This window comes from Canis lupus, chromosome 19 (assembly GCF_003254725.2).
Source record: "Canis lupus dingo isolate Sandy chromosome 19, ASM325472v2, whole genome shotgun sequence".
NCBI classification, from domain to species: Eukaryota; Metazoa; Chordata; class Mammalia; order Carnivora; family Canidae; genus Canis; species Canis lupus.
Window position 1 is genome coordinate 3,768,853 of NC_064261.1, and position 12,593 is coordinate 3,781,445.

At 36.8% G+C, this 12,593-nt stretch overlaps 1 protein-coding gene across 13 annotated transcripts in view; it reads left to right on the forward strand.

The window, feature by feature from the left end:
* ELF2 (E74 like ETS transcription factor 2) overlaps nt 1–12,593 on the forward strand; it is a 99,673-nt gene that overhangs the window by 18,305 nt on the left and 68,775 nt on the right. For all 13 annotated transcript variants that reach the window (XM_035702098.2, XM_025462250.3, XM_049097207.1 and 10 more), the window contains one exon: nt 10,919–11,006. The gene's annotated coding sequence lies outside the window, so the exon portion shown is untranslated. The remainder of the gene's footprint in view (nt 1–10,918; nt 11,007–12,593) is intronic.

The window sequence follows — 12,593 nt, forward strand, 5'->3', positions numbered from 1 at the left end:
TATCGCTGCCCTAGACTTTGAGCATTATGTGAACTGGTAACAGAGATTAGGAAGATAATAATATTAAAGGAGTATAACTAGGCAACAGTATAATTTTTTAGCTTCAATGGTGACTGTGGGCAGCCAGGTCAGGTTTGTTTTGCCTTGGTGTCTCTTTGCTCCTCAGTTGCTGTTGCTGCTGCTGCTGTTGCTTCTTCAAGATTTTATTTATTTGAGAGAGAAAAGAGTGAGTGAGAAAGAGCATGAGCAGGGGGAGAGGCAGAGGGAGAAGCCGACTCCCAGTGAGCAGGGAGCCTGACGTGGGGCTCCATCCCAGGACCCTGGGATCATGACCTGAGCTGAAGGCAGCTGCTTAACTGACTGAGCACCCAGACACCGTCATCAGTTCTTTAAATAACTGTAAAGTTTGAGTATTTGGAGTATTTTTAAATGTTGTTGTTTTAAGAGAGAGCAAGTGCCTTTGGGCGCATGTGCAAGTGGAGGGGGAGACAGAGGGAGAGAGAAAATCTTAAGCAGGCTCCATGCCCAGCACAGAGCCTAATGCTGGGCTTAATCTCACAACCCTGAGATCAAGACCTGAGCTAAAATCAAATTGGACGCCTAACCACTGAGCCACCCAGGTGTCCCCAGAGTATTTTTATATGATATGTCTCTTTAGATTTTAATCATCATACTAAAATATTTTGAATAAGTTATCGTTGATTAGGTTACACCTGGGAACCTGGCCATTGTAGTTCTTAGGTTGAAGAAACCAACCAAAGCATGCTTTCAGGGAAAGCATCAAAATATTGTAAACAATTTAGATGAAGTCAGAGATTATATAAATTCAGTTCTTATATGTCATTCATACGTATTGTGCATAAGAATATATAAAGTTAAGAAAATGTATCTTAGTTGGATTAAGAAAATGTATCTTAATTGGATAACAATATCAGGGCCATGAGTAAATAAGGATGTTAAAAATACTGTTATCCATGGTATGGGACTCTTGAAATGCAAAGCTTTTTACAGTTGGTGAGCTATTTCACTCAATTTTCTGATTATTCTCTTCCATCTAATTTTTTCTTTTATAAAATGAGCTCATTTTCTTTTATCCTGTGCAATTTCTACAACTGCATTTATCGTATAAATTTCTAGCATCCAATTTTAAATATCTGGATCAATCACCTTGCCCTAAAGTAGGTCTCATGACATGAACTCTTGCTGCCAGATTTATTTCCAGTCCTGACTTATGGGCCCAAATATTTCTAAACTGTATGCTCCTTAGACTTAGTGAATGGCTTCACTCCCATTTCAAAGGAATCTTTTTTTAAAAGCTTCATTAACTAACTTTTTATCCTTTTATTTATTTAAAATTTTTAGTTTTGTTTATTTTTTAAAGATTTTTATTTATTTATTCATGAGAGACACACAGAGAGAGGCAGAGACACAGGCAGAGGGAGAAGCAGGCTCCTGGCAAGGAGCCCGGTGTAGGGCTCGATCCCAGGACTGGGATCACACCCTAAGCCAAAGGCAGACGCTCAACCAGTGAGCCATCTAGGCATCTCATATTTAAAATTTTTTTTTTTATTTAAAAATTTTAAAAAAGATTTTACTGTATTTATTTTAGAGCAGGATAGAGAATGAGGTGGGGGAGAAGGGCAAAAGAGGGAGAGAGAGAATCCCAAGCTGACTCAGTGTGTGGAGCCCGACGTGGGGTCAATCCCAGGACCTTGAGATCATGACCTGAACCAAAATCATGAGTCAGATGCTTAACTGAGCCACCCAGGTGCCCCTTATTTATTTGTTTTTAAAAGTGTATTCATTTGTTTGTTTGCTTAATTAATTAATTAATTAATTTATTTTTAAGTAATCTCTATATGCAACATGAGGCTCAAACTCAAAACCCTGAGATCAAGAGTTGCAGGGTCTTCTGACTGAGCCAACTAGGTGCTCCTGCTTTTTATACCTTTAAAATGTTGTACTTAAAAAAAAAAAGTTGTGCTTATTTTTGTCTTAAATCATAAAAATGAACAGCTCAATTTTGCATGAAGAATAGTTAGGTTAGGTTTTAGGCATAATCTATTCTGCTACTGCTTTATTCTTACATCAAGCTTTAGAAATACACAGTTCCAACATTCTACCAAAGAGATGATAATAATAAATTCAATGATATTCAGTGCTCATAATGTACCAGATGCTTTATGTGAGGAGTGAAAAAAACTAAACACACCTACTTCCCAGAGTTGTTTTACTATCTTATTTTGGATGAAGACATTGAAGTTTAAAGAGATAAATAATTGTCCAGGATTATGTAGTCAGAGGTAAAGCCAAAATTCAGCAAATATTTGCTGAGTGCCTACTGTGTTCTGGGGATGCAGTAGCCAACAGGCTCTTACCTGTTAAATCATAGTAGCTCTTAAATATAAAGCATACTGTCAAAATAATCTTCATGTAATAAGGGGGACAATTATACCTACTTCTTAGGGTCCAAGGATGAATAGACAATGCATACAATTGTGTGGTTCAGTAACTAGAAAAATACATGGTGAGACTATTATATTGAGACTATTAGCATTATAAACTATTTATATAATTCCTGTCAGACTTTGTAGATAATTTTTAAAAATGGGACAATGAATATATAAATCAAAAGTATTTCAGGAATTGAGTTCCATATTAAAAACATTTAATTTTACCAGTAAAATGGCTAAGAATAATAAGGATTTGAGGGGAGAGTATTTGAGAATTTACTGATTCTACAGGCAAGGATCAGTTGTGAATTAATTGTGTATGGATTTAGATTACAAGCTATAGTTCTTAACATCATAATATTGTTAATATTGAATAAGAGTGTATCTAATAAGTTAAATTCTAATTTTCAACACTGTCCTCTCCCTCTTTTAAAGTCAAGTTTTTTGAAGTTTATATATAGTGAAATTCATCCTTACATTTCCATGAGTTTTTTTTTTTGTATTTCCATGAGTTTGACAGATGCTTAGCATTCTGCAATCATTACCACAATCAAGATATAGAATATTTCTAGCATTCCAAGGGGTGCCTGAATAGTGTATTCAATTGAGCATCCAACTCTTGGTTTTGGTTCAGGTGCAGATCTCAGGGTCGTGGGATGGAGCCCTGGGTTGGGCTCTGCGCTCAGCACAGAGTTTGCTTGAGACTCCCTCCCACTTGTGCTCTCTCTCTCTCAAATATATAAATCTTTAAAATCTTTTTTTTTTTTTTAAAGAACATTTGTATCACCTCCAGAAAGTTTCCTGGTGCCCTTGGAGGTCAGCTCCTTCCCACTGATTTTCTGTTCCTATAGTTTTACCTTTGGTTGAATATCATATAAATGGAATTGCCCTTCTTCCTTCTGTGTAGTTGTTTAGATATGGTTGCTGCAGTAGTAAACAAGATGACTAACCCCTATGCTGATATAGCTTTCTCACAAATTAGGAATTGCAGTAAGAAGCAATTCGATGAGAAACACATGGCTTGTTAAATTGTAAAAAAGACAGTTTGTCAAAGGATTAGTATTTTTCAGTGTATATGACATATTTAAAAAGAACCGGTTTAGGTTTTCATACTTCAGATGGGAAACTAATAAAATCAAAATGGTTTTGAACCTCCTACCTTGGGCCCCAGTTGTACAAAATTAGGTGAGTCATAATCCTTGATCCATGAAACACTTAAATACTTAGCCCAAGAATGGCTGTTTATTTTTTTTAATAATCTAACAAACACACATTAATCCATCATTCAACATGAGAACTAGAACCTTATCAAGAATTCACTTTACATTTACCCATGTGTATCTTGATTATATAAAAATCTTCTTTTTTTTTAAGATTTATTTATTTATTTATCATAGACAGAAAGAGAATGGCAGAGACACAGGAGGAGGGAGACGCAGGCTCCATGCCTGATCCCGGACTCCAGGATCGCGCCCTGGGCCAAAGGCAGGCACTAAACCGCTGAGCCACCCGGGGATCTCCTATATAAAAATCTTTTAATAGAATTTTGGTTATATATATTTCTTATTAATTAGTAGGTGTATTTTCCCCTCCCTTTTTTGGGAGGGGGAGGAAGGGAATAAATTTTCCCAGTCTCTTGTCCTTCAATTTTGTTTTTGGTTTCTGTTGTTATGCATTAAAAAAAAAAGTTGGCGTAGTCAAGTTCATTAATTCTTTGTTTTTTGCTTTCCATGTCTTACTAGTAATTTTTCCTTAACTCTGAGTTCATTAAGATATTGTATATTTTCTTCTAATTTTGCAAAATATTTTGTATATTTAGGTTGTTAGCATACCTGTAATTTGTTTTGTGAATGGTGTGAGGTGTAATGATTTAATTTCTTATCTTGTATGGATAATTACTTGTCTCAGTGTCATTTATTACATTTTTCATTGATTTTAATACACTCCTGTCATATATTGTTTCCAATATGCCTGAGTCTTTTTCTGGCCTTTATATTCTGTTCCATTAGCATATTTGACTGTATATAAACCGCTACTTATTTTACTTACTGCCTAACTGTATAGACTAGGGCAATTCTTCAGGAGGGTCTTAGCTGACTTTTGCCCTGTACTCTTTTACATACTTTTACTTTTTTTCACTATTAAGTTTTTTTGTTAAACGCTTTTGGGATTTTTGGCTGGAAATACATTAAATTTGTTAGATGAATTTGGTGAGAATTGACATCTTTAAGATATTGAGCTTTCCTTTCCCTGGGCATGGGTATCTCTACAAATACATAAGACTTTTTAAATTCCTTTCAATAAATTTTATGATTTTCTCCATAGAGGTCTTTGTACATTTTTTGTTAAATTGAATCTTAGGTGTCTTCTAGTTTTTGTGATTATGTTATCCCATTGATTGATTGATTGATTGTACTCCATTAATATGCTAAAGGTCATTTAGTTATATACTTTATTTTTTAAAGATTTTACTTATTTATTTGAAAGAGAGAGTGAGCACAAGCAGGCAGAGGAAGATGGAGAAACAGACTCATTAGTGAGCAGGGAGCCTGTCGCAGGGCTAAATCCCAGGACCCTGGAATCATGACCTGAGCCAAAGGCAGACACTTAACCAACTGAGCCACCCAGGTTCCTTGAGTTAGATGCTCTAAGTGGGCAACTGAGTGGTATGTCAGTTGTATCTCAGTAGAGTTCTTTAAGGGGCTCCTGGGTGGCTCTGTGGGCTAGTATCCCACTCGGTTTTGGCTCAGGTCATAATTTCAGCTCCATGTTCAGTGTGGAGTCTGCTTGAGATTCATTCTTGCTCCCTCTCCCTTTGCTCCTTCCTCTGCTTCTCTAAATTAAATAAAAATATTTTTTAAAAAAAGTTCTTTAAAAAAGGGTGTGTATATACTTTACTTAGATATTGCCAAATTGTATCAGTTTGCATTCCCACCAGCAATGTATAAGGGTGCACAGTTTCACCAACACAATATACATTTTAATTTTTCACTTTAGTTTTTCACCAATTTGATAGATGAGAGAAATGGTTTCTTATTTTTAAGAAAATTTTTAAAATATTTGCATTTCTCTGTGAGTGAATTTGAACATCTTTTCGTATGTTTAAGGGCCATTTTTATATCTGCTATTGTGAATTGTATGTGTTTTCTGTATTTTTCTCTTAGGTTTTTTGGTCCTTTATTCCTCTATTTTAAGTGTTCTTTATGTATTAGTGATATTAACCCTTTGAAATACATTATCCCATTTCTAATATCATAGTTTGAGTTTTCCTTGCTTTTGCACTTTATATAAATAAAGTTATACACAAACTTTTTAAAAAAATATTTTATTTATTTATTCATAGAAACACAGGGAGAGAATGAGAGGCAGAGACACAGGCAGAGGGAGAAGCAGGCTTCATGCAGGGAGCCCGATGTGGGACTCGATCCCGGGTCTCCAGGTGGCGCTAAACCGCTGCGCCACTGGGGCTGCCCTACACAAACTGTTTTTGATGAGAGTGTGATTTGTACTCTAAGCACCTAAATTATAGTCTGAGCAGAATTTACTTCTGAGTGATACTTAAGTTTTTATCATTTTGCAGTTTTTTTCAATCCTGAGGATAGCATTTGTTATTCAAAGTTCTCATTTCTACGCCAATTTCTATCCTGTCTCCTAGTCCCAGAGCAAATGATGGCTCCTTTCTGAAGTTTTTCTAGAACTCCCTGAGGTTGACTCAGATGTTCCTTTTTTTAATATTCTATACTTTGTAATTTCTTTAATGGGATTTACATGGTTGTAATTGCTTTTATATAGTTTCTTTTTACTAGACTTTAAGCTGTTTGAAGGCTAAGTTCTGACTTCACTTTTGTGTTCCTGGCATAGTTCTGTGTTTGGGAAATACTAAGTGCTAGATAAAGATTATTTGGGATGCCTGGGTGGCTCAGCAGTTGAGCGTCTGCCTTTGGCTCAGGGTGTGATCCCGAAGTCCCAGGATCGAGTCCCACATTGGGCTCCCTGCATGGAGCCTGCTTCTCCCTCTGCCTATGTCTCTGCCTCTCTCTCTCTCTCTCTCTCATAAGTAAATGAATAAATAAATAAAACCTTTAAAAAATAAAGATTATTAAAAGAACTGGTGTAGTAAGAGATGGGAAGGGGATGACATAATTGTAGGGAAAAAATTTGAATAACCAAAGAAGAGGGCATTCCTGGTGAGAGAAGAGCACTAGCAAAGGGAATAGGGATGGGGATGAGCATGGTATGTAAGTGAACAGTGAAGATACTTGTCTGATTGGAACATGTTTGTTTATTCTTGTACTCGTCACGTCTTTATTGTGTATCTGCCGTATGAAAGGCACTAGTTTAGATGATATAAACCACAGATTTTTAAAACTTGGTACTTTGGGAAAGTAGATGTAAGATCAGGAAGGTAAAGAGGAGCAGGATTTTAGAGGGGCTGGAAGGAAGTTGGGCTTGAAGATTGGTAAGAGGTGGCAAGTGAAGGATCTGCTGGAAGTTGTTATTTCTCTGATGTTTTTATGAGGGAGGTACATGTGTGGCTGGGGGAAGAGAGTCCTAGAAGATGATATTAAGCCTGAGGGGATCAGGTTACCTTACAGCCTGAGACCTGTAAGACAGCTGGGAATTGGCCAAATGAGCAAGCAAAGGAAGGATATTCACGATAAGAGAGAGAGAAGGACATACAGAACTATGAACAATGTGGTTTAACATTAGGTAAAGGGAATAAAGGAAGATGAAACTGGACAAGTGAGCATGGTTTGGATTTGTGATTTCTGTACCTGAGCATATCAGAATGAACATTTCATAACTTGAGAAAAGTTGACCTATCCCCTTGCTTGTTCCTACTAAGTTAAGATTTGCACTCCCCTTGCAAAGAGGTTGAGATTTCATTGCACAGGTGATGAGGAACTATTGAAGAATTTTGAGAGTGGCCTAACATTATTGCATCTTGGATCATCCTGATATTGCAGAAGGTAGAGTTGAAGGATGGGAAGATGAGAGATAAAGAGGCAAATTCGGGGCCCATTAAAACAATATAGAGAAATGATAATAGGACCTTGGCTAAGGGAGGATATAAGATTATAGAAATGAGGTCAAGAGTGACAGAGTATGATAGTGTTGATTAACTCTGTTTTTCAGGAACTCTGAACTTCAGGAACTTTACTTTTTAGACAACTTGTGTGGCTGTTAAGGCAGCTTACTGAGCTAGCACAGCAGGAGAAGTAATGTTTCCTAGCAGAGGAAGAAGTGGGTTTAGTTTGGGACACATTGGACTTCTCTTCCCACACTTTCCTCTATCCCATTGAATGGCTATTCCAATGTGCTTTGTTGTCTTTGGATTCATTCTTGATTCTTCTTTTTATCTCATATCCACATCCAGATTGCTATAAAATTTGTCCATTTACCTTCAAACTATATCTAACAGTTGATGACTTTTTACTTTCTCCAGAACCTACCACCCTCATCTTAACCACTATCATTTCTCACTTAATTATTATAGTAGCTTCCTAACTGATTTCCCTGTTTATGCCTTTGTCGGTTTTCAACCCAGCTTTGAATGATTCTTATAATAATCAATCATCTCTTTGCATAAAACTCTCCTTTCCTTGGAGTAAATGTCACAGACTTCAAGGAGGGCCTACATGATCCTTTCTCCTTATTCACTCTCATCTTTTTTTACTTTTTTTTTTTTTTTGCTTACTTCACTCCAGCCACATTGGCCTCCTTGCTGATCCTTGAACTAATCTGACATATGCCATTCTGAAGATATGCATTTCCCTTTCCTTTGACTAGAGGGCTCCTCCCTCAGTCACTGACACAGTTCACTCCCTACTTTCAGGTTTTTACTCATTTGTTACTTTTTTAGTGAATCCTTCACTGACCATCCAGTTTGAAATTATAGTTCTCTTCACTGCTGAATATTCTTTCCCTCTGGTTCATTTGTCTCCTTAGCCTTTATCACTATCTACGTGTATGCCAAACATATTTTGTTTATTTTCTTTTTTTGTTTAAAAGATTTTATTTATTTATTCATGAGAGATAGAGAGAGAGAGAGAGAGAGAGAGAGAGAGGGAGAGAGGCAGAGACACAGGCAGAGTGAGACACAGGCTCCATGCAGGGAACCTGATGTGGGACTCGATCCTGGGACTCCAGGATCATGCCCCGGGCTAAGGCAGGCGCTAAACCCGCTGAGCCTCTCAGGGATCCCTATTTTGTTTATTTTCATCTCTTCCTACTGGAATTTAAGATCCATAAGAATGAGGAGTTTTGCTTTATTTGCTACTGTACGTTTAACACTGAAAACTGTTAGCATATAATGGGTACTCAATATTCATTGAATGACTTAAATTAATTGATGGAATGTTTGGGATATCCTGGGATAGATGCTTACTATTTATTTATACCCTTTTTAATTTCACAAAGAAGTAGGCAAGGAAGTGTCTAACAGACAGGTATGCCTGGATAGCTCAGTCAGTTAGGTGTCTACCTTCAGCTCAGGTCATGATCTCAGTGTCTTGGGATTGAGCCTGTATCAAGCTCCCTGCTCAGCAGGAAACCTGCTTCTCCCTCTGCCCTTCGCCCTGCTCATGTCCTCTCTTTCTCTCAAATAAATAAAATATTTTTTAAAAAAGAATGTGTCTAGTAGACAAACTGGAGCCCATTAAAATGGTTTAGATTGGAAGAGAGATATGCATGAAGCCATGGCAATACATAAGATAGCTTAGAGAGAGTGTAAAGAGTCAGAAGACGATTAGGGGTGGGATTCTGGAAACACCTCCATGTAAGGGCTGACCAGAGAGTAACATTGTTCTTTGACTTTGACAAGCAGGAACCTGCTTTAGGCCTTGTGGTTTATGACCTTGTGAAGGTCCTCATCCTGACCTTCATGGAGCTATACCCCTCCTGATGGGATGAGGCGTGTATGTGTGTATGTATGTGTGGCTAGAGAGGGGAGCACAAGGGAACTAGTTCATTTGGTACCCATTTCTAGACTTGAGTTCTGAATATTTGAACCCTAGAATTCCCTGCCCACGTGGCCCTTCTAAAGCCTCTTCTCTTCTCTCTTGACTGAACACATGTATGGGCTTCTCTTGGTGTAAGGAATGACCAAGAAGCTGCTGTTTGCAGGCATGTGGCCAGAACTTGGACATGTAGGATGGGATGTCTACATGTATACATATGAGGTTCCTTATAGTATGGAGTAGAGCTAAAGGTGGGAATAGAAAAAGGGGCAGGCTCCCAAAGAATTTGAGTGACTCCCATGCTCCTATAAAACTTGAGGTGGTTTGAGAATTCCAATCAGAACTTAGCCTTTTAGGTTGTTATCAAAGTATACATATCAAGATAGGAGGATAGAATAATAATTTAACAACCTGTTAGCTTGATGTATAATTTAAAAATATTTAGACATATGGAATGTAGGCTTCCGTTTGTACTCTTGATCTAAACCCCTTGAAAATTAGGGGTTGGCTTACAGGAGGGAACTGCAAAGGAGTAGCTAGAGAGGGAGAGGATAAATTCAAGATAGAGTTTCAAGGAGGGATGATAAATAGTGTCAAATACTTCAGAGACATTAAGTCCTATGAAAACAGATGTATCCATTGGATTTAACCGACAATCAGAATTTAGTAAAAATTTCAGCTGGTGGTGATGGTTGCCAAACTCCCATAAAAGGGAGAATACCTGAAGAATTAGGAAGTGGATATTGAAGATAGAAGTTTGTTTTTTTTATATCTGTCTCTGAGAAAGGAAGAAACTAGAAGAGTAGCTGGAGTGGTTTGTAGGGTCATGGAGGAAGACCTTTCTATGTTTAAGATGAAAATGTCTTACAAATGCTGAGATGTTAATGGAGAGGACCCAATGTCAAGTAAGAGAAGATTAAGGAAAAGGAGGGAATGATTGATGGAGCAAGACCTTACATCCAGTACATGGGTCATTAGATTAGCCTTTGAAGGGATGAGGGCTATTTGAGGAAGCTTGGGATGTTTGGACGTATATGGAAGCTAAGTTTGGAGGATTAGAGAGTCGGAAAGTGACTTAATAGGCAATAGAATATTGATTTTGTTTTACAGTGGTTTTGTGAGTTAGTGTTTTTAAACATGATTTTATATTTCTAGGCATCAGGGGTTATTATACCTGCAACCACTCCTGTCGGTTGATGGAAATATAGCCATACTATGAGGCATAGGCTGTAGCATTTTGGATCTATCATTATTCAAAAGATCCAGTATAACAAATATATAAACTCGGCAATTTAGTGGTGACTTAAAATTTCTGATTCCTCCAGTAGCCTAGAAATAATTTTTTATTATGCTTATTATATATATGTATGTATATTATATAATGTATGCTCAGGATTTGGAGATGGTTTGTTATAAGAAGTACATATTGTCTGAGTCATACCTATTTTGGGCAAAATATTTTTAAATAGAATTATATTAATACTGTCTTTTTCCTCCTCCCAACAGTAGTTCCAAAGAACTGCTGGTTTATATTTTAGCTCTTGCCAAGTTGTGAAAATAGTGAAGGATGCTTACACTACTTAACATTCAAATTGTAAGTAAACTTTATTTCTGCTATTATTACCTTTATGTTAAGAAAACAGAAATTGAAAATAGTCATTACCCTAATATGATAATAGTGAGCTTTAGTGTGATGTGGATTATGGATTTTTACTAATTTTTGTTGTTAAGATATTAATACATCCTATCCCATTTTCTGTGATGAGATCAAAAAGAATATTTATAGTTCTGAATGAATCTTATATAGTAGGTATGAAATTTCTGCTTTTTTCCCCCAGGTATTTTATTGTATAAATTAATGGAAATTCTTTATTATTTTATTTCATATCTGTATAGTGCCAGTGGTCAAACTTAATGTAGGATATAATATTAATGAAATGATTTATTAGAAATACATGTTTAGGGATCCCTGAGTGGCGCAGCGGTTTGGCGCCTGCCTTTGGCCCAGGGCGCAATCCTGGAGACCTGGGATTGAATCCCGTGTCGGGCTCCCGGTGCATGGAGCCTGCTTCTCCCTCTGCCTGTGTCTCTGCCTCTCTCTCTCTCTCTGTGTGACTATCATAAATAAATAAATAATTTAAAAAAAAAAAAAAGAAATACATGTTTATTTCTCTTTAAATATGCTTACTTCTTCTACATTACATGATTTTTATCTGAACATCTGCAAAAAATAAATCTTTAATTCCGCCATGAAAAATTTAACCTATATAAAATCAAATAAAATATAACTTTTTAGGAATAATCTAATGCATAAATCTAGATGATGTATGTATATATCAATATTCATCTCTGCTAGGAGAAAAAAGTTTGAATTATGTTTACTTGAAACCATTTGCTATGTTGAAATTTTTTTTAAAGATTTATTTATTTTAGAACGAGCACGAGTGGTGGGGAGGGGTGAAGGGAGAGGGCATCCTTGCTGAGAGCAGAGCCCTACATGGGGCTTGATCCCATGACCCTGAGATCATGACCTGAGTGGAAACTGAGTCAGACTCTTAACTGACTGAGCTACCTAGGTGCTGCTACTATAGTGAATTTTTTTTTTAAAGATTTTTATTGATTTGTTTGACACTGAGAGAGAGAGAGAGAGAGAGAGAGAGGAAGAGTGGAGGGAGAGAGAGGGTGAGAAAGAGAGAGAGAAAAAATAAGCAGGGGGAGCAGGAGAGGGAGAAGCAGGCTCCCCATTGAGCAGGGAGCCTGTTGGGGGGCTTGATCCCAGACCATGGGATCATGACCTGAGCTGAAGGCAGACTCTTTAGCCTACTGAGCCACCCAGGCACCTCTGCTATAATGAATTTTTAACCAAGAGCAAAAAAACTAGTTTTTTTTCTAAATCAGGATATTTCTACTTTATTTTATTTTATTTTAATTCAATTTGCCAACATGTAACACCTAAGGCTCATCACATCATTTGTAGCAAAAAAACTATAGAGAAATTAAGAATGTTAAAGTAATACTAAAGGCATTCCAAGTGATTTTGCTACTTTATTTTTGAACTACTCTATTTGAAATTATAAATATACAACTCAGATTAATCCGTTTTATATGCCGTATATGGTATTCAAAATCTGAACACAAAATGAGATTGCTACTATAAGCAAAAGACAAGTGTAATTATATT